General features: G+C 37.0%; 1 pseudogene; it reads right to left on the bottom strand.

Annotated features, from left to right (window-relative positions):
• Positions 1 to 6,329: 6,329 nt before the first annotated feature.
• LOC140524493 (pancreatic triacylglycerol lipase-like) lies at positions 6,330 to 26,750 on the bottom strand (annotated as a pseudogene).
• Between the last annotated feature and the right edge of the window lie 288 nt (positions 26,751 to 27,038).

Raw genomic sequence — 27,038 nt, 5'->3', positions numbered from 1 at the left:
TATTCCCTCCTTCAGCCAAATGTGAAGAGAGTAAGCTTCACTTTTTCCCTCTAATCTCCCCCCTGTCTCCTCCATTGAAAAAGCTTTTACTTACCTCCTTTATGAGATAATTTGCCCCATTTCATTTCTCCCTTTCTCCTCCCAATATATTCCTCTCTCACTCCTTAATTTTACTTTTTTAGATATCATCTCTTCTTATTTAACTTACCCTGTACTTTCTGTCTATGTGTGTGTGTGTGGGTTCAACTTTAGAAAGTCCCTTATGATTTCTCTTTCCTGTTTACCTTTTCATGCTTCTCTTGATTCTTATGTTTGAAAGTCAAATTTTCAATTCAGTTCTGGTCTTTTCATCAAAAATGCTCGAAAGTCCTCTATTTCATTGAATGACCATTTTTTCCCCCTGGAATATTATACTCAGTTTTGCTGGGTAGGTGATTCTTTGTTTTAATCCTAGGTCCTTTGAATTCTGGAATATCATATGCCAAGCCCTTCAATCCCTTAATGTAGAAGCTGCTAGATTTTGTGTTATCCTGATTGTATTTCCACAATACTTGAATTGTTTCTCTCTAGCTGCTTGCAATATTTTCTCCTTGATCTGGGAGCTCTGGAATTTGGTTATAATATTCCTAAGAGTTCCTCTTTTCAGGTCTCTTTCAGAATGTGATCAGTGGATTCTTTCAATATTTATTTTACCCTCTGGTTCTGAAATGTCAGGGAGGTTATTTTGATAATTTCATGAAAGATCATGTCTAGGCTCTTTTTTTGGTCATGGCTTTCAGGTAGTCCCACAATTTTTAAAGTGTCTCTCCTGGATCTATTTTCCAGGTCAATTGTTTTTCCAAAGAAATATTTCACATTATCTTCTATTTTTTTCATTCTTTTGGTTTTGTTTTGTAATTTCTTTGTTTCTCATTAAGTCATTAGTTTTCATCTGCTCCATTCTAATTTTTAAAGAACTATTTTCTTCAATGAGCTTTTGAATATCCTTTTCCATTTGGTTAATTCTGCCTTTTAAAGCATCTTCTCCTCATTGCCTTTTTGATCCTCTTTTGACAATTGAGTTAGCCTATTTTTAAGGGTGTTATTTTCTTTAACATTTTTTGGGTTTCCTTACCAAGCTGTTGACTCATTTTTCATGATTTTCTTGCACCACTCTCATTTCTCTTTCCAATTTTTCCTCTGCCTCTCTTATTTCATTTTCAAAATCTTTTGTGAGATCTTCCAAGGCCTAAGATCACTGCATATTTATTTTGGAGGTACTGGATGCAGAAGCCTTGACTTTCTCTGACAATATGCATTGTTCTTCCTCATCTGAAAGGATGGAAAAAATACCTGTTCCCCAAGAAAGTAACCTTCTATAGTGTTGTTTTTTCTCTCTTTTTGGGGGGCATTTTCCCAGTCAGTTACTTGACTTTTGAGTTCTTTGTCAAGAAGAGGGTATACGCTGGAGACATGTAAGTTCTCAGTTCCTCTAAGGTATCACAATCAGGGGAAAGGAGTTTACTCTTTGCCTGGCCTGCACACTGATCTGGGAGCAACCAAAAACATTTCTGCCCAGAATCTGTGAGTAGTAGAATTCCCTCTCCACAATGACCTTCAGGTCCACCACAACAGCATGCCTCATCACCCCAGAACTATGCTCAGGGCTGAGATTCAGATCAGTTTCTCAATTCCCCCAGGGGATTTAGAAGGAGGGATCAAAAAAATGGATGCTCCTGCAGTGGCTCCTGCTGGGCTCCAAAAATGAAAGCTGCAGTTGCAGTGGCTGCTGCTGGTGGTACAGACTGCATTCCCTTCTCCTGGGTGAAGGAGCTTCCTCACTGACCTTTGAAGCTCTCTTTCACATTTGTGGGTTGAGCAATCTGGGAAGTGCTGCTGTCTGTGGCTCCCTGAAGCCTGTTCCAAGTCTTGTCCCTGCCATGCCACGCGACCCATGTTGGGCTGCTCTCTGCTCTGCATCTGGTGTGATAGACCTTTCCTGTTGATCTTTCAAGCTGTCTTGGGCTGGAAATCTCTTTCACTCTGTTGTTTTGTGGTTTCTGCTGCTCTAGAATTTGTTTAGAGTCATTTTTTACAGGTATTTTATGGGCTATGTGGGGAAACTTCTATAGGTCCACCTTTTTACTCCGCCATCTTCAGTTGCTTGTATTCTTATAAATTTGGCTTGCTTCTCTATATATTTGAGAAATGAGGCAATTATCAGCGAAGTCTGTTGTAAAAATTGCTCACCAACCTCCTGCTTTTCCTTTAGTCTTGGTTGCTTTGGTTTTATTTGTGTGAAACTTTTAAAAAATGTAGTATAGTAAAAATTATCCATTTTACATCTTGTAATGCTCTCCATCTCTTGTTTGATCATAAATTCTTCCCTTCTTCATGGATCTTATGGGTAAACTATTCCTTGCTCTCTTAATTTTCTTATGGTATCACCCTTTATGTCTAAATCAGAGATTGGGAACTTGCAACCTCAAGGCTACATGTGGTCCTCAAGTGTGGCCCTTTGACTGAATCCAATCTACACAAAACAACTCATTCTGTGAAGTTTGGATTCAATCAAAAAGCAGTACTTGAAGAAATACAGGGTCACATGTAGTTTGGCCTCAAGGCCACAGGTTCCCCACGTTGGTCTCAATCATTTACCCATTTTGATCTTATCTTGGTATACAGTGTAAGGTGCTACTCTCTACTTCATTTCTGTCATACCATTTTTCAGTTTTTCCAAGTTTTTGTCAAATAGCAAGTCATTATCCCAGAAGCTGGGGTCTTTGGATTTACCAAACACTAGATTGCCATAGTCATTTACTACTTTGTCCTATGCACCTGATCTAGTCCAGTAATCCACGATTCTATTTCTTAACAAGACAATTTTGATGATTGCTCCTTTATATTATAGCTCAAGATCTGGTATGGCTAGACTACCTTCCTCATATTTTAAAAATTAATGTGCTTGATGATTTTGATCTTCTGTTCTTCCACATGAATTTTTAAATTCTTTTTTCATAGTTCTATAAAATAAATATTTGGTAGTTTGATTATTAAGGCACTGAATAAATAAATTAATTTAGGTGGAACTGTTATTTTAATTTTATTATCTCAAAGGAGCCCTTGATATTTTTCTAGTTGTTTAGATCTGACTTTATTTGTGTTTTGTAATGGGGTTCATACAGCTCCTGAGTTTGTCTTGGCAGGTAGCCTCCCAAGTATTTTATATCATCTACAGTTATTTCAAATGGAATTCTTTTTCTATCTCTTGTTACTGGGCTATGCTGCTTATATATATAGAAATGCTAATGATTTATGTATGATTATTTTATATTTTGCAACTTTGTTATAGTTTACTATTTCAGGTAGTTTTTCTTTTAGCTAATTCTCTAGGGTTCTCTAAGTATAACATTATATCAGCTCCAAGAAGTGATGGTTTTGTTTCCTCATTGCCTGTTTTAATTCCTTTTATTTCTTTTTCTTTTCTTTTTGTAAAACTAAAATTTATAGTGCAATATTGAATAATAGTGGTGACAATGGGTGTCCTTACTTCACCCCTGGTTGTATTGGAAAGGTATCTAGCTTCTTCCCATTAGAGAGAATGCTTGCTGATGGTTTTACATAGATACTACTTATCATTTTAAGAAAAGCTCTAATTGTCCCTCTGCTTTTTAGTGTTTCTAACAAAAATATATGCTATATTTTGTCAAAAAATTTCAACATTTATTGAGATAATATAATTTTTATTGATTTTGTTATTGATATGGTCAATTATGCTTACAGGTTTCCTAAAATTGAACCAGCCTTATATTCCTGGTATGAATCCCATCTAGTCATAGTGAATGATCCTGGAAATATGTTGTTATATAATCTCTTTGCTAATATTTTATTTAAAATTTTTGCATCAATACTCATTAAGGAAATTGATCTATAGTTTTCTATCTCCATTTTAGCTTTACCTGGTTTAGATATCAGCACCATATTTGTGTCATAAAAGGAATTTTATGGAATTTAAAAGGAATTCATTCTTGTCCTATTTTTCCATATGGCTTGTGTTGTATTGCAATTAATTGTTCTTTAAATGTTTGACAGAATTTACTTGTAAATCCATCTGGCCCTGGGAATTTTCTTAAAGGGTCCTGGCTTAATCAGTTTCTTTTTTTTTTAAGATGGTGTTATTTACCTATTCTATTTTCTGTTAATCTGTTCAATTTACACTTTCACAAATATTCATCAATTTTGCTTTGCCAGATTTACTGGCATATAATTGAACAAAATATTTCCTAATTATTGCCTTAATTTCCTCTTCATTGATGATGAATTCACTCTTTATTTTTGGTACTGGAAATACGGTTTTCATCTTTCTTTTAGTAATCAAATTAAATAATGATTTATTTATATTATTGGGTTTTTTTATCCTATATTTCCTTATTAGCTCAATAGTTTTTTCTTTTTTTCAATTTTATTCATCTCATCTTTTGTTTTCAAGATTTCCAATTATAACAACTTAAATATATTCCCCCCATTAATAGGCCTCAGGTGGAACCCATTAAGGAAAGCTTGATTATGGGAGGATTGTTTTGTCAGAAGTCCCACACCTTTTGTTAATTCCTAATAAGGCACTGGGTCATCAGGGTTGTGATGCCCTCTGACTCTGAAAAGTGTATATATACTCTGAGGTGAAGTTTTGCCCTGGGGCTTATGCTTTGGAAGAAAGTTCATTGCCAGATGAGACTCTGGGTAGCCAATATGAAGACCCCCAGCTATGAAAACCCAGATGTTAATGCTTCTCTCTCTGGTAACTATGTTTGCATGTAATGGTCAGACAGTTGGATCTGTCTGTTGATCTGTAATGTACGTATTGTTTATGGTCAGACAGAAGCCCCATCTGTTGGTCTTTATTTCTCTGTTTTTAATATAGCATTTCAGAAATGAATTTGGCCACAGCACTGATAGGCTTTAAAGATACTGACAGAACCCATAACCAATCAAAAAATCAAGTTTGTATTTAGCACCTACTGTTTGCTAGGCAGAGTGTCAGCCATGGTCACTGAAATCTAGGGATATGGAATGTCTCCAGAACAAAGGAATGCCAAGAAAATTTTAAAGAAAAGGTGGAAATAAGTCTACTTTGACTTGAGAAATGATTCAGATGACAAGTGTTTTTGATATAAAATTTTGTTCTTAATATTTTAGGAAGGAAAATATTGCTAGCCTCAAAATACCATGACAGAACCCTTATGCACCTTGGATGCTGAACACCAAGATTCTATGGAACATCATTTGGGAAGCTGAATTTGAGCACAATACTACATGTTCCCTGAAACTCTTGCTCTGTGAGTATAGTTAGCATGTTGAATTCAATTTAGCAATTAAGTCATCATTTATTAAACACCCTTTACTAAATACTGATAATAAAAAGATATGAAAAGATCTTTAAGAAACTTTTATTCATCCTTGTATTCCCTTCTAGTACCTTATCCAGCATTTAGTGGACACAATAAATATTTTCCCAATGTGAAATAAATATGTTAAGAAGCACAAGAAACCAGTCCAGAGTAAAAATTCCTTTCCTCTCGTTTTTTTTTAAGTTTAGCTTTTCTCATATTTTAGCTCACTAGCATTTCCAAAAATTCATGGATTAGGATTATCTTGACCCAGAAAGGATGGAGGAAGTAATTGGTACATGATTTTCCTTATTAGTAGCTAGACATTTATCATACAACATTAATTCAACCATGGCCATTTTCAGTAACAACATAATGAATTATAACAAAACTCTAAGATGTCGCAACTGTACTATAATATTACTTAGTCCAAATGTACTTAATGATATTTACCACATAGTTCTATGGAACGAACTGCTGTCCATGATACTATTTGCATTAACTTTATGTTTTCCTGGAACCAATTAATGTTTGATACTTTTATGACATTTGGTTAAATTCATTCATCTCTCTGAATCTCAGCTTTCTCATCTTTACAATGAGGGACTTGGATTAGATGATTTCTAAGGTTCCTCCTCTCTCTAAATTGTGTGATTCTATACTCCTTTATTGTACATTAGATAGAGGCATACTTAAATAATTGGAATTTAACAACAGTGAAACAGTCAAACTGACCTTTCCATGGATTTTTATTGGATGACACAATATCAACCAACACATGTTTAAAAATTCAATTTTTCTAAGGTAAACTATCATCTCATGAAATAATTTACATATAAAGTAAAGGTAATATGAAAAGGCAGCTGAGACATGTCTATCTCAAAGTAGATTTTCTGGTGAGCATATTACAAATATGCTTCTTCAGTACTTCAAATCTCTCTTGGTTCACAGTAAAAAAAATACTTACATTCGTCCATCTGAAGCTTCTACAGTGATTGTTGATGCTCCTACTGTGGGGAGGGTTGGATTGACTGCATTGTTGTTCCAAAGAAATGTAACTCTGAACAGTTCCAACATCAAAATCTGAATCAAACTCATTAGAATGGGTATAACCTGGTTGTAGGCTCCCCCTTGGAATAGAAGTAAATAACAAATTCAAGTACAGGAATCTCTACATTTATTTACTTATAAAATCTATACATGATACATATTTTTCTAATTAAATTGCATTTCTCATGTATTAAACAAAGGCAAAAAGACACACAAACAGAATTGTAATTTATGCCCCCAAATACCTCACAGTATTTTAGCATGTTTTAATCACAACTTTCTCCTACAAGTTAATAATGACTTCATTAAATCTCTTTTCCTCCAACTGCTGTGTTAGCAAAATAATTATTTACTGATTATAAATTAAATACCTAATGACATGAACAAAAGCATTTCTCTTATGAAATAAAAATGAATTATTTTCCCAGTGAATAGCAATGCACCAAAGTTAGAAACCAAATTCTAAAGTCAATTACAGTGTGCAAAATGCAAAAGGAAGTCATAAAATAAAATTACTAAGTTAATTTTTAAAGCAATGAAAATATAAACAATAATTTAGGTAAACACATTTGTATGAAGTAATAATTCCAAAGTTAAGATGTATGATAATATTGAACTCACTTGTAAATCTGATATTGCCTGCTGTTTCCATTACTCCAAACTTATACTGTTCCAGTAACCTTTTTTCCACACAATGTGACAGCTACCTTATACCTCCAACCTACAGAGAAAGGTAGAAATAGAAATATGAAGAAATAAACATATTAAATGTATAAATACGTAAATAGAAAGAAACAGACTTCTGTAAAACAATTTAGATGGTGCTAACGTAGAATATAAGATAATTTAATTATAGAATGCATGATTCTTATTGGATACAAAGTTTTAAGTAATTCCTTTATTTTCAAATTTTCACTTCTTACTAATAAAATGAATTCAAGCTAAAGTCAAGAAACTTTAACTGAGAGATTTAGACATTGACTATTTCTTCATAATGTTTTCCACTTTCTCTTTTGTCTACATAAACAAAAAAGTTCTTTGACAGAAAACTATTGCCAAAGAGAAGTTGAAAATTTTATATTAAAATAGGTTTTTTTTAAATTTATGGTCACTTCACGAAATTAGAGCTCACTATCATGGTGCTTGACAATTTATGAAATGTTTTTCTCATACAAAATTTGGTGTAAAATTATTATGGTCTCCACACTGTAAATGAGAAAGACAACATAAGCATAAATTATTTAACAAATGTCATATATTAATTCAGGCAGCTAGCAGAAACTGGAATTGAACCTTTCTTCAGATTGTGACTCTAAACCCAGCACTCTTTCAATTATATAATATTACTTTAATATCATAAATTCAGAGCTGTAAAGGATTTTAGAGGCATCTAGTCTAACACTCTTATTTTCCAGATGAAGAAACTGAGAGCCAGCGAGATTAAGGGATTTATCCAGTGTACCATACCTGGAAGGATCAGAAGACAGACTTGAACCATTGTCTTCCTGACTCCAGGTTCCTCCCTGTATGTACTCTGCCTCCCATATGCAATCATACTAGGTCCATATGGGGGCAAAATTGTGAAGAAAAGGTGTCTTCCACATCTTTAGCCTCTTGGTTCAATATCCTCTCCTCCCTTCTTTTGTTTCCTGGCCAGAGAACATAGAAATGAGGTCACATTATTTCCATATAAAGCTATTCTCAGATTCTTTACATACTCTCAGCTATGAATAAGCTGTTGTTACACCTTATAAAGTTGATTTTTCAGCAATTATTGAGTAAGCAGCAATAAAAAACTTAATTGTGCAAATTGTTTTTTATTAATGTTCACAAAAGAAAACATGAGTGTATGTGTGCATATATATATATATATATATATATATATATGTATGTATATACATATATACATATATGTTTAAAGACCCTCAGGGCATGTAGCAACATTGCAGCTACAGAAACTGGAAATTTATTTTGTGAAACCTCTGGGTATTTGGCAATCTGTTTTAAGAAGCATCTGAAACCAGAGGTCAATTTGTACACCCAACACATTTAACAGTGAAACCATGCTCTGGCATCATCCAGATTTCTCAGGCCAGGGAAAATCTGCTTTCTTCCCTAAATTGGCCATCAGTATCCAATAGTCATCTCTACATTCCCTTCTTTTTCCTGTTTGTACTGGAGGAAGTCTTTCCAAAAAGCAACAACAATTTCACAGAGTTTTGAAAATGAGGGAAATCAATGGAAACTTACGAGCAAAATTACTGGCATCCCCAGTGTTGAGATAAAAGACTTGTCCCACTCTTGAAATTTTACCAACATATTTGTCAGCATAGTGGTCCATCTGTGGACATCCTCCAGATGGACATGGGAAGCACTTATTCTGATGAAAATACATAAATGGTTAATGAGAACATGTTATCTTTCCAGGTTTTACCTCCCTACACTCACTATCCATTCATTTATCTAAAAAGCAATATAATTCTGGTACCTTCGTAACAGTTGAGAAGAAAAATGATCTTATTGGGGGCAAAGCCAAGATGGCAGAGTAGAAAGACATAGATACAGAGGCTCTCCCCACACAGTCCATAGAAAACCTGTAGAGAGGGACACTCAACAAACTGTGGAGCAGCAGAAGTGGAGAACAACAGAGTGGAAGAGATTTCCAGCCCAGGGTGACCTGAGAGGTCCACAGGAAATGTCTGTTGCACCGGGATGTGGAGCAGAGCCCAGCCCACCTGGGTGGGCTCACAAATAGCCCTTGGGGGCAGAATCTCCAGTCATGGAATCCCCAGTCCCAGCAGCAGCAGGTTCTCAGATCCCTCAACCCACAGGCACCAAAGGTCAGTGACAGGGCTTTTTCAGCTGGCAGGGAAGGGAGAAGGGCCTTCCCATAGCTCTGGCAGCAGGCAGCAGCCACAGAGCCTGCACAGCAGCCCATACTGAAGCTCCATTGTTGGACTGTAAAAACCCCTGGGGGCATTGAAGAGCTGAGTCTGGCCTCTGCCCTGGGTAGAGGCCCTGGTTGAGCTGGTCTTTGTCTCACACTGAATGGTGGCCCTGCCCATCCAACTTATCTGAAAATCAGCCCCCAGTGCTGACTTGGGAACTGGAGGCCAAGTGGCTGTGGAGAGGTATCAGCTAAGATTCTGAGCATAAAAATCCCTCTCTGCGTCCAGGCCAGTACATACTTGATCATGCCACCTTGGAGGAACTGAGATCTTACAGATTCCCAGAGTATACCCTACTCTTGACAAAGGACCCAAAAGTCAAGTAACAGGTTGGGAACATACCTAAAAAAAGGGAAAAAAAAACAAGACTATAGAAGGTTACTTTCTTGGTGAACAGATATCTCCTCCCATCCTTTTAGATGAGGAAGAACAATGCTTACCATCAGGGAAAGACATAAAAGTCAAGGCTTCTCTATCCCAAACATCCAAAATAAATATTCAATGGGCTCAGGCCATGGAAGAGCTCAAAAAGGATTTTGAAAATCAAGTAAGAGAGGTGGAGGAAAATTGGGAAGAGAAATGAGAGAGATGCAAGAAAAGCATGAAAAGTAGGTCAACACCTTGCTACAGGAGACCCAAAAGAATGCTGAAGAAAATAACACCTTGAAAAATCGGCTAACTCAATTGGCAAAAGAGCCAATTGGTCAAAAAGCCAATGAGGAGAAGAATGCTTTCAAAAGCAGAATTAGCCAAATGGAAAAGGAGGTTCAAAAGCTCACTGAAGAGAATCGCTCTTTAAAAATTAGAATGGAGCAGATGGAGGCTAATGACTTTATGAGAAACCAAGAAATCACAAAACAAAACCAAAAGAATGAAAAAATGGAAGATAATGTGAAATATCTCATTGGAAAAACAACTGACCTGGAAAAGAGATCCAGGAGAGACAATTCAAAAATTAAGGGATTACCTGAAAGCCTTGATCAATAAAAGAGCCTAGACATCATCTTTCATGAAATTATCAAGGAAAACTGCCCTGAGATTCTAGAACCAGAGGGCAAAATAAATATTGAAAGAATCCACTGATCACCTCCTAAAAGAGATCCAAAAAGAGAAACTCCTAGGAACACTGTGGCCAAATTTCAGAGTTCCCAGGTCAAGGAGAAATTATTGCAAGCAGCTAGAAAGAAACAATTCAAGTATTGTGGAAATACAATCAGGATAACACAAGATCTAGCAGCTTGTACATTAAGGGATTGAAGGGCATGGAATAGGATATTCCAGAAGTCAAAGGAGCTAGGACTAAAACCAAGAATCACCTACCCAGCAAAACTGAGTATAATACTTCAAGGGAAAAAATGGTCTTTCAATGTAATCAAGGACTTTCAAGCATTCTTGATGAAAAGACCAGAGCTGAAAAGAAAATTTGACTTTCAAACACAAGAATGAAGAGAAGCACGAAAAGGTGAACAACAAAGAGAAGTCATAAGGGACTTACTAAAGTTGAACTGTTTACATTCCTACATGGAAAGACAATATTTGTAACTCTTGAAACTTTTTTCAGTATCTGGGTAGTTAGTGGGATTACACACACACACACTCTCTCTCTCTCTCTCTCTCTCTCTCTCTCTCTCTCTCTCTCTCTCTCTCACACACACACACACACACACACACACAGAGAGAGAGAGAGAGAGAGAGAGAGAGAGAGCGAGCACAGGGTGAATTGAATAGGATGGGATCATATCTTTAAATAATGAAATTAAGCAGTGAGAGAGAAATATATTGGGAGGAGAAAGGGAGAAATGAAATGGGGTAAATTATGTCTCATAAAAGAGGCAAATAAAAGACTTTTCAGTAGAGGGGAAAAGGAGGGAGGTGAGAGAAAAAATATGAAGCTTACTCTCATCACAATCGACTAAAGGAAGGAATAAAATGCACACTCATTTTGATATGAAAACCTATCTTACAATACAGGATAGTGAAGGAGAAAGGGATAAGCAGGGTGGGGGGGATAAAGGAAGGGAGGGCAGTGGGAGGAGGGAGTACTCTTGGGAAGTGATAGGATTAAAAGAGAGAATAGAAGCAATGGGGGTCAGGATAGGATGGAGGGAAATAAAGTTAGTCCTACACAACACGACTATTATGGAAGTCATTTGCAAAACTACATAGATATGGCCTATATTGAATTGCTTGCCTTCCCAAAGGGAATGGGTGGGGAGGGAGGGATGAAGAGAAGCTGGAACTCAAAGTTTTAGGAACAACTGTTGAGTATTGTTCTTGCAACTAGGAAATAAGAAATACAGGTAATGGAGTATAGAAATTTATCTTGCCCTACAAGACAAAAGAGAAGATGGGGATAAGGGAGGAGAGGGATGTGAAAAGGGAGGACAGATTGGTAATAGGAGTAATTAGAAGGCTCGGAATTTAGGGGTGGGGGAGGGGAGGAATGGGGAGAAAATTTGGAACCCAAAATTTTGTGGAAATGAATGTTGAAAACTTAAATAAATTTAAATTTAAAAAAAAGAAGAAAAAGAAAAATGATCTTATGTCCAAAAATATAGGGAAGAGTTATCCTATCCTCCTGACTACATCTACATAATATAATAAATGTCTGTTGAACTGAGAGCTTAAATCGAATGATGAAGGCAGTTTTCAACAAACTTGTACTAATGAAAGTTAGGATAACCTAACAACAGAATATGGAATTATGACTTTCCCTTGCCCCAGCCAACAACCATAGATGGCATTTATACAGTACAAAAAGTTTGCCATGTGCTTTACACATATCTTTTCCTTTGGTCCCTACAACACAACCTGTAAGGTAGGTACTATTATTATCCTCATTTTACAGGTGAGGAAGCTGAGACTGAGAGAGATTTAATTATTTGCCCAGATTCCCATCACTAGTAGCTTTCTCAGGCAGAATTGGAATTCAGGTGTTTCAAACATCAAATCTAGTCCAATGTCTACTGTGCCATAACACCAAGTAGAATTTGAAATATTTTTTCCTTTTTAAATGACATTCATTGTTGATGATTTTTAGAATGAGCATTTGTATGAACTAAAGAAAAGCTAGCTTTTTAAAACAATTGGGTGAACCTAATGAACATTTGGGATCTAAGATCACAGCCCAATAATGCTGTACTAGCTTCCTGAGCAAACCTCTATTATTTTTCCTTTATAAGTAGTCTAAAGTTCTATTAAAAGTACATCACAAACTGAACAAAGCTAAAACATCCAAACTGTTATCAGGATGTTTAGAAAATCCATATTTTTATAAAATATTTTCTCATTTTCATTACATTTTCAATTTCACTGCAGATAGACACAGATTTCCATATGCTGTCTTCTTTGTTTCTAAAATGACCCTAAATGAAACAAATACTTAACCAGTACTCATAAGAGAAAGGAAGGATGAAGTAATCATTAAGGTAATTTAAACCAAAATGAAAATTTCCGTATTTCCCCCCAAAAATGCAAATGATAATTATGTGATTAAAACTGTATTTATATGACTTAAAGTAGAATACTCATGTAGCAACACTGATTCAACATACAGCGTGTGTATAAAATGATTCTAGAAAACAATAAATCCTAGAGTTAGAAGGGTCTTAGAGGAATCTGACTGGCTTGAAGCCCTAGAGACAATGCTGTAGGTCATATAGTGTCAAAACAGGACTGGAACCTAGATCATCCCGTTTGCTAGTTCAGCAGTCTTTCCACTGCATCACCATGTTCTGAGCTACTTTACAGAAATTTGGGAGTATGGGAGACATTATTATACTCCATCTATGTGTTCTCAAGAATTGAAGGAAATGAGAGTGCTTATTCTGGAGAAGAAAAGGTACAGGAGCCACTAGATGACTCTCTTGAGAATTGTTAAGAGAAATTGATCAGGGAGGCAGAGCCAAGATGGTGGACTAGAAAGACACACTTACGCAGGGTCCTCCCCACAGCCCATAAAATACCTGTAGATGGGGACTCTCAACAAATTTTGGAGCAGCAGAAGTGGAGAACAACAGAGGGGAGGAGATTTCCAGCCCACGGTGACCTGAAAGGCCCACAGAAACATTGGTTGCGCTGGCCAAGCAATGCGGTGCAACTAGACTCTGGGAAGAGGACACCTTGGGGGAGGACTCTCTAGTCACAGTAGCAGGGCCTCAGATTCCTCGGCCCACAGGCACCAAAGGTCAGTGATGAGGTTTAATCAGCAGGCCAGGAAGGGAGAAAGGCCTTCCCATAGCTCTGGCAGCAGGCAGCAGCCACAGAGCCTGCACAGCAGCCCATACTGAAGCTCCATTGTTGGACTGTAAAAACCCCTGGGGGCATTGAAGAGTTGAATCTTGCCTCTGGGTGGAGGCCCTGGTTGTGCTGGTCTTTGTCTCACACTGAATGGTGGCCTTGCCCATCCAGCTTATCTGAAAATCAGCCCCCAGTGCTGACTTGGGAACTGGAGGCCAAGTGGCTGTGGAGAGGTATCAGCTAAGATTCTGAGCATAAAAATCCCTCTCTGCGTCCAGGCCAGTACATACTTGATCATGCCACCTTGGAGGAACTGAGATCTTACAGATTCCCAGAGTATACCCTACTCTTGACAAAGGACCCAAAAGTCAAGTAACAGGTTGGGAACATACCTAAAAAAAGGGAAAAAAAAACAAGACTATAGAAGGTTACTTTCTTGGTGAACAGATATCTCCTCCCTTCCTTTTAGATGAGGAAGAACAATGCTTACCATCAGGGAAAGACATAAAAGTCAAGGCTTCTCTATCCCAAACATCCAAAATAAATATTCAATGGGCTCAGGCCATGGAAGAGCTCAAAAAGGATTTTGAAAATCAAGTAAGAGAGGTGGAGGAAAATTGGGAAGAGAAATGAGAGAGATGCAAGAAAAGCATGAAAAGTAGGTCAACACCTTGCTACAGGAGACCCAAAAGAATGCTGAAGAAAATAACACCTTGAAAAATCGGCTAACTCAATTGGCAAAAGAGCCAATTGGTCAAAAAGCCAATGAGGAGAAGAATGCTTTCAAAAGCAGAATTAGCCAAATGGAAAAGGAGGTTCAAAAGCTCACTGAAGAGAATCGCTCTTTAAAAATTAGAATGGAGCAGATGGAGGCTAATGACTTTATGAGAAACCAAGAAATCACAAAACAAAACCAAAAGAATGAAAAAATGGAAGATAATGTGAAATATCTCATTGGAAAAACAACTGACCTGGAAAAGAGATCCAGGAGAGACAATTCAAAAATTAAGGGATTACCTGAAAGCCTTGATCAATAAAAGAGCCTAGACATCATCTTTCATGAAATTATCAAGGAAAACTGCCCTGAGATTCTAGAACCAGAGGGCAAAATAAATATTGAAAGAATCCACTGATCACCTCCTAAAAGAGATCCAAAAAGAGAAACTCCTAGGAACACTGTGGCCAAATTTCAGAGTTCCCAGGTCAAGGAGAAATTATTGCAAGCAGCTAGAAAGAAACAATTCAAGTATTGTGGAAATACAATCAGGATAACACAAGATCTAGCAGCTTGTACATTAAGGGATTGAAGGGCATGGAATAGGATATTCCAGAAGTCAAAGGAGCTAGGACTAAAACCAAGAATCACCTACCCAGCAAAACTGAGTATAATACTTCAAGGGAAAAAATGGTCTTTCAATGTAATCAAGGACTTTCAAGCATTCTTGATGAAAAGACCAGAGCTGAAAAGAAAATTTGACTTTCAAACACAAGAATCAAGAGAAGCATGAAAAGGTAAACAGGAAAGAGAAGTCATAAGAGATTTACTAAAGTTGAACTGTTTACATTCCTACATGGAAAGACAATATTTGTAACTCTTGAAACTTTTCTCCGTATCTGGGTAGTTGGTGGGATTACACACACACACACACACACACACACACACACACACACACACACACACACACACACGCAGACAGACAGAGAGCACAAAGTGAATTGAATAGGATGGGATCATATCTTTAAAAATATGAAATTAAGTGATGAGAGAGAAATATATTGGGAGGAGAAAGAGAGAAATGGAATAGGGCAAATTATCTCTCATAAAAGAGGCAAGCAAAAGATTTTTCAGTGGAGGGAAAAAGAGGGGAGATGAGAGAAAATCATGAAACTTACTCTCATCTGTTTGACTAAAGGAAGGAATAAAATGCACACTCATTTTGGTATGAAAACCTATCTTACAATACAGGAAAGTGGGGGAGAAGGGGATAAGCAGGGGGGGCGGTATGATGGAAGGGAGGTCAGTGGGAGGAGGGAGCAATTTGAAGCCAACACTCTTGGGGAGGGACTGGATCAAAAGAGAGAACAGAAGCAATGGGGGGCAGGATAGGATGGAGGGAAATATAGTTAGTCTTATAAAATACAACTATTATGGAAGTCATTTGCAAAACTGCACACATATAGCCTATATTGAATTGCTTGCTTCCCAAAGGGAATGGGTAGGGAGGGAGGGATGAAGAGAAGTTGAAAGTCAAAGTTTTAGGAACAACTGTCGAGTTTTGTTCTTACCACTTGGAAATAAGAAATACAGGTAATGGGGCATAGAAAGTTATCTGGCCCTACAGGTCAAAAGAGAAGATGGGGACAAGGGAAGAGAAGGAAGTTAGAAGAGAGGGCAGATCCATCATAGGGGCAATTAGAATGCTAGGCATTTTGGGGTGGGGGGAAGGGAGAAATGGGAAGAAAATTTGGAACCCAAAATTTTGTGAAAATGACTGTTAAAAGTTAAATAAATAAATAAACAGATAAATAAATAAATAAAAGAGAGATTGATCAGAAATGTACTATTAGGCCCCAGTGGAAAGAACCAGGAATTATATGTAGAAAATAACGTTCATGTCAATACAAAAAAATTACTAACAATTAGAGTTTCCAATAGTGCAATGGGCTGGTAAAGAGTCCCCCTTGATGGAGAACTTTAATGGCCACTGGATGGTTACTTATCAGTCATGCTGTAATAAAGATTGCTTTCAAGTATAGTTTTCATTAAATGGCCTCTAATGGTCCTTGTTCCTTCCAGGTCTGTTATTCTGTGTAGAGAAATGCTTTTTTTCTGGATCTTGATGTCTACTTTCATTTATAAGGAAGCTCATGGTAAGGAAACTCCTTCTATCAATCCAGAGCACTGAGAAGTTAAGTTACGTGTCCAAGGTCAAACTAATGTGTGCCAGAGGTTGGAAAAGAATCCAGTATTTATGGACTTGGAACCCAAGTTCTCTACGCAGCATGCTATGCTGACTCTCATGTTATGCAATAACTTACTGCCTCAAAAGATTTGTAGGAAGCACAGGGATATCCAGAAAAGCCATTTGGGTTGAGGATGCTATCTGCATAGTACCTGTAACTTCGCAGGTGATTACATGCTGCAAAATCACGAGTTCCTGTGAAATTTGATGGGATCATACAGAAGGAACACTATTATTTTTTGATCCAAAATTATTTTTGGAAATTGATGACATTTGCATAAATTATAGACTTCATAGGCCGTGGTCAAACTTTAAGGACATATTATACTTCTTGACAATTTAAATTTAAAAGAAATTAAAATTGAAAATTAAACTTTAAAAAATCAAATTTGGGAACATATTCAGCTATCACTAAATACTATCAGACCAGGCTTGTCATCTCACCAATATAGGGAGTTCCTGGAGAAAGAATTCTTTGACCAAAGAGGTAGACACATTCTCTTCAACTAAGAGAGAAAACAGGGCTACCAAGAGGTTCAGTGACTTGCCCAGCATTATAAAACCAGTACTTCTCTGAGGTAGGATTCATCAAAGGTCTCCCTGACTTTGAGATCAGCTCGATAGCCACTGAAGAACTCTGGCTCTCAAGAGGAATTAGTGGTTACAAAAATGGAGTCAAATACACACAAGAGTGGGGAATTTATTTTGAGGCATAGTGGACATAGATGCATGTCTTTAGTTTATTAAAGGACAAGTTGGACTGAACCAGTGGAAATCTTACACAAATCCATTTCTTTTCATAACTCTGTACTCTCACTCTAGGAGGGGTGTCTCATACAGAGACATGTAGAGTACTATGGAACAGACTTTAAAATCCATAGTGTTACAGAAGAATAAAGCAAAGGTGAGACACCTTGGCAAGTTTAGAGAGATGGTAATATGCATTTTATTAGTAATTTTTGTTATATGCTGAATGGACTTACCTTCCCAGATTCCACTTATATCTATAATCTGAGAAAGGATATTCTTCTGACATTCAGGCATTTCCGCTCCTCCATTTGGGAAGAAATCAAGGTGTCCCACAATTTGACTTGTTCCAAAACCTAAGACATTTGAAACATGTGTTAAGTGGGTTTGAGTGCATTGCTGAAAGCTTAGTTATAGCTCATCATAGTTGCAAGAATCGAGAGGAAGAGCTCACCTAAGTAAGGGATGATAGGAGCAGCATCTGTGTGAATGACATCAACAAACAAGGCATCACTGGCATCCAATCGGACTTCTTCTGGGGCCCCCTCAAAGCAAGGCTCAGCAGGATCCAACCCTGAAAGAAATATTGTAATATTTTTGCTAAATTCTTTTATTTCATACAACATAAGCCATTATCAAATGGTAGCTATGACATCATGCGTAGAGAGATAATTGCAAGTCTTGGGCTCTCTTCCTCTCTTTGATGTGTCACAATAGGTGGGTGACCTTGGACAAGTAATTTAATCTCTCAATGATTTAAGCAATTCTCTAAGACTATAAATGGCAGAGAAGGGGCTGACTTGAACTGGTAGAAGGACTTCCACATACAAGAATTCTATCAATGAAATCACTGTTCTAGGACTTACCCCTAAGAATTGTTATAGAAAATATCTGTAGATTCAATCACTTTGATTTGGTGATTTATGTAATAATGATGATTATAATGTAATAGTTCATAACTAGGTGGTGCTTCAGGGTATATAGTACATTTCCCTCACAACATTACTTTAAGATATGAAATTTGAGTAATTATTATCTCTGTTCTGCAGATGAGGAAACTGAGATTAAGAAGGTTAAGTAACTTCACCCAAGACCTTACGTGTGTATGTGTATGGATAATTGTGGGGAAAGATAGTTTGAATTTCTTATTATTTTTAGAATTTCATTGACTCTTTTGTTGCCATCTTTGTTACAAAATGAATTGTCTGAGTGTTACAGAATTCACCATTCGGCTTCAATTCATAGAAGGCAAGGATAACCAGTTTTAGAATTGTTTATCACTTGAATAACACCACAGCGGTATTAAGCTTGAGGAACATAGAAGAATGGGGTACTTTTTGCCTACCAAGAGAAGTTCAAACTTTATGGAGAACTTCTCTCCTTTAAACCCTGTGAATATACCAGAAATTTTTTTTCAAAATACCCCTACTAGGTAGTCAAAATACAAATAAAAATGCAGATTCTCCAGAGAATCCCTGTTATGCCAATTATTTTCAGAGAGCCATGATGTCAAAGACAAAAAGAAAGGAAGAGATAAAGGTCTAAAGTAACTTTTTAATCAATGGTCCCTAAAAATTCCATCTCCTATCTAGCATCAGATTATCTTTGTGAGCAAAAATAATCTAATTATCCCAGGGCAGGAAGTGTAGTCAGATTCAGGCTCTCTTCCAACAAACTACACAATTTTATACACATTTTACTATATGATGCTAATATCAGGCAAAATGAAGGAGCTTTTTAATGTTTTACATAACATTTAAAAGATCACTAAGTTCTCATCATGTTCACCCTCAAATCTTAATTATATCATAGCAATGTTAGCACAATGTTGCCAGTTTCACCATTTTAATCCTACCTGTGATTCGTCCAAGCTGACCATTTGATCTTCTCCCAGACTCTCTAGCAATATGGGATCCCAGACTGTGACCAATGACATGAACGTTGGAAAGAGGGTATCCAAGCTCATTCTGACAAGACAAAAAATCATCAGAAATGGCTAGGCTGGTGTTATTGGTATGTTCATGACACACTCTTTGAGAGTCTTTATTGAGAATGGCTTCTCACGTCTCTTCAAAAGATAAATGATGATACTTCTAACTTTTCAAAGAGCGCAAATATTAAAGTATTCATAGTTTGTGACTTTAATTATGTACTTACATCCTGTATTAAACAATATGTTTTTAAGATGATTTTATCATGTTTTTGAGGAGGGGATTTGATATTAAACCCACCATTTAGAATTATTAGAATTTTCCCATAGCATAGATTTAGAATAAGAAAGACAATGAAGAAATTACCTAGCCATCTACAATTTGAGCCTAAGATATTTCTCATTTCTTTTAGTGATAAAGAGTATAGATCTTAGGATTATGAATTTAGTGGTAAAAAGGTCATTGGAAATCATCCAATCCAATCATTTCCATGTTAAGAAATGGAGACCCAGAAAATTGGCTAGCACAAACTCACACAAGGAAAGTAAGCAGTAGAACTGGGATTTGAAATCAGGTTATTAGACCCTAATCATTGTGACCAATTGCCTCTCAACATTTCCTAAAAGCTGATATTGACATAGGAACAATAATTTGACCATTGATAACTCTCCAGGCACCACAGTTTTAAAAACTAGTGAAATTTAGTCAACCCATTGGTGAAAATCACTTGTAGAAGGTTGGCGGGGTCAAATTAAATTGGTTGCTTGATTTTTTTCTTATAACTTAGTTGAGCAGGCATTTTAGTCAAAATGGAAAAATAAGTCTGTGTTCATAATAATAATAATATCATTCATATAGTGCTTTAAATTTTGCAAAGCACTTAACAAATACTATCTCATTTTATCCTCACAGCAACCCAGGCAAGTAGAGGCTGTTATTATCCCCATTTTGCAGATGGGGAAACTGAGGCAGAGAGAAGTTAAGTGATTTGCCCATAGTGACACAGCCAGTATGTGTCAGAAATCAGATTTGAACTCATCTTCCTGACTCAAGATCTAACACTTTATCCACTGAGCTGCCTTCCTCTTTGCAGACCAAGACCCAAATGTAGACACACTGCTCTTCTCTTCTGGTTAACCAAAACAAACAAAAATCTTCGTATAGAAAGGTTGATGATGACCTCTAGCAATGATATGAGTACAGCATTCAGAGAACAATGGTTAGAAAGTATGAAAATAACATGAAAACAACTAGTTACCTTGAGATAATCCACAAAACAGGCTATTTCAGCCCCTACTACTCGAACGTTTTGGGTGTCTTGGGTATATAAAGTCCGTGAACCCTTTCTCCAGTCCACACAAATGCAGTTTACCTGTTCCACTTTAAACAAATTCTGGAACAAATACAAGAGAAATAGTTAAATCATCAAGGGAGTGTTAGAACACCCATTTTTAAAAGATTATTTTTTACTTGTCACTAAGAAGCTTAATGAACTATATTATCTATGAATGGTTTGTTGAACATCTTAAAAGCTATGAAGAAATGCATCCACTAACAATAACAAAAACATTTTAAGGATGACACAATATTGAATTATTACCTTTTGACATTTAGCATTCCCAACTATTAATATGACTTTGCTGAAAACTTGTATCTGTAGTTCAGCAGGAACTCTACTGAGGGATTCTGTTGCATTAAGTGGAGAAATGTGTATCATGAGAAACTACAGGAAGCATGATATACAATGTGTTGCTATTATTAAGCAATAGCAGGGATAGGTCTGTGTACAGAGATTTCCCGTAGCAGACCTTTTAGAAATGAGTGTAACTGGTAAGTAAAAAAGATTGTTTTAAAATATCCTGTTTTCAATGAACCTAAAGGGAATTTGGGACAAACACCTATGATTATCTTTACAGCTACATCATTGGAAAGGTATTTCACATGAAAAAATAGCCTACAGCTACATAGGTCAAATCTTTGGCCCTTCTAAGCATGTGCACCTTCCTATAGAACCATAACTAGCATGGGGTAAATGCGACTTTGTTCCAGGGAGCTGATATCCTACATAGGAGGGGAGGGAAATATGGGATATAATCACCTCTGGCTACAGTCCTGTAGCTATGGTCTCCTTTCCCGAAGACCAACTTCCCCTCTCCCCTCAGTCCCAAACCTAGCATGTAGAAGTACCAGAACTATTTGGGGATAGGGATTGGGTTGCCTTCATGAGGAGTAATGGTTTTTCTGTGCCACCATGGCCCTCATCCACCCAAGTAGATTTGCCAAGGAAACATTTGTGTAGTTAGGGCTCTGCTGGTGACTCCTACCCTCCCATCTTGACTTCTTTACAGAAAGTTAGGCTTTCTGAGAATCCAGGCAATTAATAAAAATGCTTGTTGAATTCAACTGAAGTTTGCTGAATGCCTGAAGAGGGAGGCAATGAGGAGGAGAAAAAGAAAGATCTCTTGGCTCCTGGGAGCCATGTCCCACCAGCAGGGGCCCTGCTATCTCAAACACCAAGCCAGAGCACACCAGGAGAAGACTTGAGGAGACTAGACATTCCTTCAGCTGCCTTCAAACCTCCTGTGCCTAGCTTTAGAAGTCCAGAACACAGGAACTTAAAATCTGTCTTATTTGCCTTGCTTCCTCAGTCAAAGAGCATTTGCTCCTTGAGAATGTAAGGGGAAGTGAGAATTATCACCATTAAGGTACTGCACAAGGAATATTAGGGCTGAAAAGAAAGTTCAGAATAATAATAGGTATTTTATTATATAGTATGTATTTACTATATATAATACAATGCTATATATTATATATAATACAGTACTATACATAGTATATAGTATTTTTGTGTTTGCAAAGTACTTTACATATGTTAACCTCCATATCTTTAACACATCCCCATTTTATAGATGAAGAACAAGATTAAGAGAAGTTAGGTGACTTGTCTAGGGTCACTCATCTAGTGTCTAAGGTAGAATTTGCACTCAGATCATCCTGAAACTAGAGTCAAAACACTATCCATTACACTACCCAGCTCCCCCAAACTTAGATCATTTAGACCAGTGGTCAAGAACCCACTTCCTTAAGGCCATATGTGGCCCTCTATGTCCTCAAGTGCAGTCATTTGCCAGAATCCTCAGGGGCCATATGTTTGGATGCAGTCAAAGCTCCTCACTTGAGTACCTAGGGCCTGGAGGAAGCAGGTTCCCCACCCCTGATTCATACACCTTAGAACAGAATCAGGAGACTTGTTTGATTGTCTGCTTGAATCCCTTAATTTTGTTGATGAGTAAACCAAAGCCCAAAGAAGCAAAAATGCACCATAAGCACACTCTTAGTAAATTGCAGAGCTGGAATTTGAACCCTAAAATTCAGACTACAAATCTACTGCTTATTCTCTGTACTTCCTCTCATGTCAGTGAAGAAACTAAGACCCAGAACTGGCAAATGACTTTGAAAATGGCACATGGCTAATAAATGCTAAAGCCAGGATTAGACTCCCAAATCAGTGTACTTTCCATGTATAAGTACTAACATGTTATCGGAAATTTTGTGTGTATGATATTAGAACAGATTGAGGGTGTCAACAAATATTCTTTTGTACCATATACCCTCAGTTGTAGGGTAAATGATTTTATAATGATTTTCCTTAATTGTGATTTAGATTTTCTGTCTCTAATTTTCATTTACTCTAGAAAACCAGTATAGTTCATCACGTGTTAGAATGTGAAATGAGTAGATTGCAATAAGGCAGTTGACATCATCTCCATGATCATTATGGATTGCCCTTCAATGAACTAAATTACAGCAAATGGCCAGGGGCCATCGTGGTGCTCTTATACATACTGGGTAAATAATAAACATCCAATGAATATTCCATGGGAATGAATGAAATGAAGGGATTGGTCATATAGGTTAAACCTCTGGAAATGGGCATAACCTGTAACTGATTTGGTTTGGGAGTCTTGCAGAAGTCAATGATCCTCTCAGCACACAGTAGGCCATCAGTGTACACTTTCTGAATGAGTGAGTGAATTAATGCATGTGGCTATGAGGCTATTTTAGCTACTGGAAACTGACTATATTTGGTTAAAACGTAAAATCTCTCAATTCTTTTCAAACTTTTTTTTATGATCAGAGGGAAACAATCATTTCTAGATTTCAGACACTGAAATCAAAAGTAAAGATGAAGTAGATGAGGGAGGTGTATCTCCTTTGCTTTCAATGAGAAGTCAGTGAGCAAAAATCAAGACTGATGGAATATTTCTGTCCTATGCCAAGTTAAATGTTTCATTTGGGAATCCCAGATTAATGAGAAAATCCTGGAAAAGGGCTAAGACAGTATCTTCAGTGGCAACATAAGAGTATAATCAGGGGCAAAATGGTAAGGCAGAAAGAACATTAGTCAGAGACTCAAAAGATCTTGCTTGCGACTTCCGTTACAAGCTAATCATAAAATCACAAGTAGGACATATCAGAGGCAGCTCCTTTGATTCTAAATCCAATGCTTTTTCCACTACACTGCTTTTTTCAGGGTGAGCATAAGTGAAAACATTTGACTGCTCAGTTCTCACATATACAAAATAAGGTTAATAAAACTTGTACTATTCTCCTCGGTCCTGTTGTGAGAAAGGGACTCTGTAAAGATTAATATAAGGGAATAGAGGAGTGGAGTTTACCATTGATCTACCGTGCATGTTGTCAGCCAGTTTTCTTCACCTTTGTCTATGAAGCCATGAACAATAAATCAAGTTTTTCTATTTTTGTTGAATTTAGAGCTCTTGACAGCTGCCAAATTGTCTAGAAGTATTTCCTGTATTAAGAAGAAAAAATTTCATATCAGTCTCTCTGTTTTCTGAAATGTGATTCAACATGAGAGGAAAAGCTTCAGAGAAAAGGGTCTTTTTCACAGCTCCTCTGACACTATTGCAAATCACAGCCTAATTGGTAAATACCTCAGGACTCTGCCATCACTTAGAAAATAGAATGTGAAATGTATACTCTAATAATGATAGTAAGGGCAGTTTGAATGTGCAAAAGTATGACCAGGAAGAAGGAATTAATCCTTATCTATTACATTTAAAGCAATTATTGATAGTTTCTATATGAAATATAGCTCTTCAACTTGTTTGCACACTGGTTTGCATGTGGTCTTACTCATTAGACTCTGAATCCTTTGAGAACACAGATAGTGTTTTTTTCCTCTGTGTCCTTGGAAGTTAGCAAAGAGCCTGGCACATAGTAGGTATGTAATAAATGCTTGTTTACATGGCTTGACATAAGACAAACAGTGACTCTGGAAAATTCACAGTAAAGTAAAACTTGATCTTATTGTTTTTGAAAAGCCCCCAAAGAATCTAACTGCCTTCCCTGGTGTATGCTCAGTGAGGAACTAGGAAATCTAGACAGCCTATTATTTCCTCTAAATAATATGCACAGGTCATAAATCTTAAAATAGTAGCAGGACTTACTTGATAGTTCTTTGGGCTTTCATTGGTATACAGAAGAAAATGGGTGTTGATTTGTTCTGGAGACCAGGGGAGTACTTTAAGAGGTCTTTCAAAAATGCCAGCCCATGGTATATCATCTGAAAAGCATCCCAGTCTTGAATAGCAGACTTGGTCTCCTATAATCATCCAAAAAGTACCACCTCAGTAATAAATTAAACTAGAGGGGAGTTTTGATGACCTCTCTGTTACACAGGAGAAATTTGTAAAACAATGTTTTAGATTTTACTTCCCTCTCCTCAAAATCCCTTTATTGGTTATGAGTAATATACATGTTCTTCTCTCCTAAGTGCCAAATGCACAGTATACAAAATACTGAAGTACCTCATTCCTCTTATTACTGTGGTAAGACCCCTACATAAACCCATTTTTTAATCTCACCATTTTTGTGCTGGTCTCTGTGCCACAGCCACTAGAATCTGAGGAAAGCACACCTTAGCCAATCAATCAAGAAACCTGTGATAACTACCTACTAGGCACCATGCACTCTGCTAATTACTGCTAAAACTTAGTCTTAGAGTAAATGCTGGATATGGTGACCCACACCACAGTCCCTGCTACCAGGAAGGCTGGACTTTGAAGGATCTCTTGAGCTTAGAATTTCTAAGCTGCAATGGGCTCTAACAGGCTTGATTATATCAAGCCTCTTGGGAGTAGGGGCTGTCAGTTTGCCTAGGGAGGGAGTGAAATGACACAGATGTGAAACAGACTAGATCCAAGTTTCCATGTTGAAACCAGTGATGATTAGATGAGGCCATTGAATAGCCCCTGTCCTTCCAACCTGGGAGACATAGGGAGACCCACTCTAAAAAATACACCTTAATTAAAAATAGAATGATGAAATAGAATAAAGTTTGTTCTTGTAATTTAAAGAAGTAGGTTTGAAATCCAGTCTTGACAGTTTGCCTTAAAACACAAAGATATAAAAATGATTTGTATTTTATTACTAACTGTATTACTCTAGACAAGTCACAGCAACTTAGAACTTCAGTTTTCTTATTGCAAAATGGGGGTGATAATAATACCTACTAGGTTTGTTTGGGGGGTCCCATGAGAGAATATATTTCCAGCAGCTTACAGAACTTGTCAGATCCGTTTCTATCTCTTTAATCCTCCACAGCAAATCTGTTGCCAAGTTCTATTTCATTGACCTCTATAGCATCTTTCACATCCTGTCTTTCACTTCTGCTACCATTACAACCTCCTTATTTTAAATGTTCCATCACTTCTTAGTTGGACAATAGCAATACCTTTTAATGGGTCTTTCTGCCTTAGTCTCTCTCTATTATCTTGATAATGTAACCTTTAAAATATGACTCTTATCAAACACCATCAATGACTCCTCACTGTCCAAAGGGTAGAGTGTAAAGTCTTTTACTTTACTTTTAAAGCTTTCTGCAATATCATTCTATCCTTCCTTTATATACTTATGTAATGCTAATAAATATGACTTCTCCTCTTTTGGTCCTAACTGAACCTTTGGCCCAACAGGCACTCAAAATGGAGAAGATGCAGGCTCAGCCCATAAGCAAAAGCTGTTCTGAGTTTTGCATAATTCTGAGCTTGAACATTGCAATATCAATGAACTCCTCCAAAGAAAAGATATTCTGTGTTGGTAAATTTACCAGAAGTTAAAGTAGAACACTATAGCATGTGATATTTATTTTTGGTCACCCTTCGATTCCATGAACAGAGAGATTTCATTGTAAGGAATTCCCTTAACAATGTAAATAGTTACCTAGAGCACAGAGAGGTTAAGTTACTTGCCTAGGATCCATGCAGCCAGGATATGCTAGGGGTGAGACATGAACTCAGGCTCTCCTGATATATTGACTGGCTTTCTGTCTGTTACATCAGTCTGTCTCTATAGGGGAAATAATTCTGAACCATTTCACAGACTGAAACACACAGGAGACTTACATGTCCAACACTGACATAAATGTGGTTTCTTACCTGCCACTGTGCCCAATAGCAAGGAAAGTGTCCAAGTGAACAGCATCTAAATAAAGCCAAATACATAGTTGAGTATTGATAGAGAAACATACAAAGACTGGAATGATTCTTGTTCGCTTGATTTTTTTTTTCAATTCTGAATAATGTACATAATAAAACAACTCTGGAAAAGATTTCCCTCACTCACCATGGAAGTTCTGGCAAGCCCCAAGCACCACTCCAAACAGCCTGTAAATGTTCTTTTATAGCAAAATCTTATCTTCTGCTGGCATTGCCATGGGAAGGGGCACAAAAAAGAGAGAAGTTGCCAAGTCTGTCTTTTTAATTTTAATCA

Source organism: Notamacropus eugenii, chromosome 1 (assembly GCF_028372415.1).
Source record: "Notamacropus eugenii isolate mMacEug1 chromosome 1, mMacEug1.pri_v2, whole genome shotgun sequence".
Taxonomy (NCBI): domain Eukaryota; kingdom Metazoa; phylum Chordata; class Mammalia; order Diprotodontia; family Macropodidae; genus Notamacropus; species Notamacropus eugenii.
This window is presented reverse-complemented; position numbering and strand designations above follow the sequence as displayed.